Source organism: Tenrec ecaudatus, chromosome 5 (genome assembly GCF_050624435.1).
Source record: "Tenrec ecaudatus isolate mTenEca1 chromosome 5, mTenEca1.hap1, whole genome shotgun sequence".
Classification (NCBI taxonomy): Eukaryota; Metazoa; Chordata; class Mammalia; order Afrosoricida; family Tenrecidae; genus Tenrec; species Tenrec ecaudatus.
In genome coordinates this window covers 98843877-98848527 of record NC_134534.1, presented here as the reverse complement: position 1 = coordinate 98848527, position 4651 = coordinate 98843877, and the positions used below count along the sequence as shown (strand labels likewise).

Here is a 4651-nt window from a genome sequence, read left to right as displayed (position 1 = left end):
TTTATCCCAATTCCCTCATTAATGGCCCTAATTGTTTGGGGTTTTACCTCAAGGGCTGTGTTCCACCTTGAGTTTATTCTTGTGCATGGAGTGAGGTAAGTGCCTGGCCTCTTTTATTCTGAAGGTAGGTATCCATTTTTTCCAGCACCATTTATTGAAGAGGGCATCCGCTTCCCATTTGATATTTTGGGGGCCCTTATCAAAAATCAGTTGCCTGTATTCTGATGCTTTTATTTCTGGGTCTTCAGCTATTTTCCATTGGTCTGACTAGCTCTCATTATACCAGTACCACACTCTTTTGACCACTGTGGCCATATAACACCTGCTAAAGTCAGATAGAGGAAGCCCTTCTATTTTGTCCTTATTCTTGAGGAGTTCTCTGCTGATTCTGGGCTTCTTCCTTCTCAATATGAAGTTGGTAATCAGGTTTATCCAACTCTTTGAAAAAGGATGATGGTATTCATATAGTCATAGCATTAAATGTACATAGTTCCTTGGGCAGAACTGACATCTTTAATATATTGAGTCTTCCAAGCCACAAGCATGGGTTATTCTTCCATTTGTTGAGGTCAATCTTGTTTTCTTATAATAGTGTTCTTTGTTTTCCTTGTGCAATATTTTTGTTTTCTAAGTCAAATATATTCCTGGATATTTCAATTTGTGTTTGGCTATTGTGAAGGGTACTACCTTTTTAATTGCCTCTTCTGTGATCTTGTCTAATGTGAATAGTAGCCCGATAGGTTTCTGCCTGTTGATCTTGAATCCTGCCACTCTCCCATATTCCTCTATCACTTCCCACACTCCACTTATGGAGTTTAGGGGATTTTCAGTGTATAAAATCATATTGTATATGAATGACGATAGTTTTGCCTCTTCCTTCCCCAGATGAATAGCTTAAATGTCTTTTCTTTGTCTTATGTTGTTAGCTAGGACCTCCAGTACAATTTTAAATAGTAGTGGGGACAAGGAGCATCCTTGCCTGGTCTCCTATTTCAGTGGAATTATTTGAATCTTTTCTCAGTTGAGCTGTTGGTTTTTCATGTGTAGCTTGTAAAATATTGAGGAATTTTCCTTCTATTCCTATTTTCTTCAGTGGCTTAAACAGCAATAGGCGTTGGATGGTGTCCAATGCTATTTATTCATCTATCGATATTATCATGTGGTTCTGATAAATTTTCCTGTCAATGTGGTGAATATTACTAATGGTCTTTCATATGTTGAACCATTCCTGCATCCCTGGTATGAATCCCACTTGGTCACGTGTAGTAGGATATTAAGATTCAGCCTTGAAACGGCAGGGAAGTCTCATGACCTATGTGTTTGCTGATTTCTTCTGTGACTTTATGCTTTGAACAGACTGTCAAGGACAAGAAAGCAAACAAGTTCTGGGAAAAACAGGTGGTTTAATTTTCTCAAGGATGTCTAGTTTAGAAGATAGAGTTGCTATGTGTATCAAATGTGCTTGCTTACCAACAAGATAATTAACCCTGGGTTGTTTCTGCATGGATATAAGGAGTGTGTAGAATAAACTCGGGTGCTTCAGTCCATCAGACTGTTGCCCTCCCAATACTTTCTGTCTCTCTTTTTTTTCTTAATCCTCACTCCCCCTTTCCAGACTGTTCAACTCGTCGCTGGCTCCAACAGTCATGGTGAATTATATATATATATATATAATATATACAAGATGTATATATAATATATTATGATTTTTAATATATTATATATATATTGCTGCAAAAGGAAGCTTTATTGTTTCCATTTGGTCCCCAGCTGGGGGGAGGAGCTTCAGGGCGGTGGCGCTGCGGGGCGGGTTCAGGCAGAGGGGCTAAGGCCGGCAGTGGGGAGGCAGAGGGCCCCTGGCAGGTGGCTCGGCGCTGCAGGTTCCTAGTCTTCTTTGAGAGTGAGCCTCTCAAAGAGATACTCGCCCAGGCCGGCCTGGGGGCTGGCCAGCCTGCGGAGGTTGGTCAGGTGGTCACCCATCTTCTTGAGGAGTTTCACCTCCTTGTCCAGGAAGTGGTTCTCCAGAAAGTCACAGAGATGAGGTTCGGTGTGAGTGGACCCCGCGGCATGCAGGTCCAGAACAGCCTGGTTGACTTTTTTTCTCCAGGGCTAGGGCAGCTTCCATGGCGTCCAGTGTTCGACCCCACTCATCTTGAGACGGCTTCTGCACATCCTGGAAGAGAGCGCAGCTGCCGCGCTGGTTCTGCAGCTTCAAGAGACGCTGGGCCCCCTCGCGCTTCTCCTTCACCAGCTCACGGAAGAAGTGCCCCACGCCTTCCAAGCCCACATCGTAGCGGTGGAAAAAGAAGCCCAGAGAGAGGTAGGTGTAAGAGGCCTGCAGGTACAGGTTGACCAGACGATTGACGCCGGCCTCCACGTCGGTGGAATAATTCTGACGGATCTGAGAGCTCATGATGCGTCAGTTTGGAGGTCACCACACGCCAAATAAAAGTGTCCGCTGGTCCTAAGAGGAGGGGCTGGCCGAGAAGATGGTCCCCAAGTTATTTCCAGAAAGAAACCTGTTGCGTGGTGGAGGGTTGGCGGCAGGGAGTCCCTGGATCTGTTCCTTTCAAACACTGTTGAAGCAAGACACAGATCCACGGGACCACGGGGTGAGCTTAGCCTATATATATTTTTTGTATTCTATTGAACAGTATTTTGTTAAGAATTTTTGTATCGATGTTCATTAGGGATATCAGTCTGTAGTTCTCAGTCCTTGTAGGATCTTTGCCCGCATTAGAAATCAGAGTTATAGTAGCTTCATAGAAATAATTTGGGAGTTTTCCATTTTTTCTATGTTCTGGAAGAGTTTATTTAGGATTGGTGTCAGTTCTTCCCTGAATGCTTGGTAGAATTCTCTTGTGAAGACATCTGGTCCAGGGGGATTTTTTCGTTGGTAATCCCTTGATAACCTTATCTATTTCTTCCATTGCTATGGGTCTGATGAGGTTCTTAACATCCATCTGGGGTAGTCTAGAGAGGGATTGTGTTTCCAAGTAGTTGTCCATGTCTACCAAGTTGTTGAACTCGTAAGAGTACAGGCTTTCATAGTACTGTGTAATTATCCTTTTGATTTCATTAGGGTCTCTTGTAATGTCTCCTGTTTCATCTCTCGCCCTTGCAATTGACATTGGTTCAGTCCTTTATTTGGTTAGGTTTGCCAGTGGTCTATCGATTCTGTTAATTCTTTGAAAGCACCAACTTTTAGCAGCATTGATTTCCCCCATAGTTTTCTTGTTTTCCCTCACATGTATCTCAACTCTGATTTTTATTGTTTCTTTCATTTTGCGATTAATAGGATTGTTCTGTTGACTCTGCTCTAATTGGTGTAAGTTTTGTGCCAGCATACCAAACACGCATCTCTCTTCTTTTTTCATGTGTGCATGTATTGCTATCAGCCTTCCTCTGATAAATGCCTTTGCTTCATGCCAAAGGTTTTGGTATATCATATTTTAATTCTCATTGGTTTCTAGAAATGTACTGATTTCATCTCTGGTCTGGGCCAATGCCCACTCCTTTGCAATAGAGAGTTATTCATCCTTCAATTGTTTGCCCTTGTTTTCGTTATCGTCCTTCTGTTGATTTCCAGCACAGCGATCAGAGAGGGGCGTCTGTATAATCCCCATGTGCGTGAATCTACTCAGGCTCGACATGGTCCCAGCATGGGGTATATCTTCAAGCCATATGGGCATGAAAAGAATGTGATTTTATTTGCATTTGGGTGGAAAGCTCTGAGAATATATATCAGGTCAAGTAGTCTAATTGTGCTGTGTAGATTTGTAGCCTCCGTTTTGCATTTCTCTTCCAGTGATCTTTTTCAGGGAGTGGTGTATTAAAGTCTCCTACTATAATTGTTGAGTCTGTGATTATTTTTTATATCTTATGAAATGTTTGATTCACAAATTTTGCTGATCTCTTGGGCACATATATATTTATTATGCTCACTGGTTTCTTGGTCTACGGTTCCCTTGAGCATTATATAGTGTCCCTCCTTGTTTCACACACACACACACACACACACAAAATACACACATTTAATAAAAGTGAAAAGAGTAAAAAAAAGAAAGCAACACAAAAGGAGTGCTGACTCTGTTGAGACTGTGACAGGAAAGAGAGAAGAGATAGAAGAAGAGGAGAAAAGAAGAAAAAGTGAAAGAAGAACAAAAAGAATAAAAGAAAGAAAGAAAAGAACATTTTAAAAATAGATAAAGAGATAGCTGAATCTCTTGTCATGCCATGTGTACAACTGTCGCCTGCTGTGTGCAGCACTGCCTTAGGGGGAAGGATGTACCTCTCTCCACTGGGTGGTCACAGTTGCCCTAGGCAGAGGGTAGGGGTCTAGAAACCAGCAGTGGCATGTGGAAGGAAAGAAAGGGAGAGAATCATAAAATTAGAGAGAGGGGAAGAGAACAAAGAAAGAGAAACAACTCAACAGCTTTCACTAAGACAGGCTGTGATGGCTGAGAGAGAAGAAAGAGACGGAAGAAATAATAAAGAATAGAGATAGCTGATCCCTGCTTGCCTTACTGTGGGGCCAGAGGGATTCAAACCATGCCCACTATGGCAGGTTGGTGTGCCCTTTCAATGCAGGGACCCAGTGGTGCTGGGTGGAATTGCCCTAGTTGGCAAGATCGCCTTGGAGGTCTGATGG

The 4651-nt window shown here is 42.6% G+C and overlaps 1 pseudogene; it reads right to left on the bottom strand.

The window, feature by feature from the left end:
• Nucleotides 1–1884: 1884 nt before the first annotated feature.
• On the bottom strand, nt 1885–2417 carry LOC142448866 (ferritin light chain-like; annotated as a pseudogene).
• Between the last annotated feature and the right edge of the window lie 2234 nt (nt 2418–4651).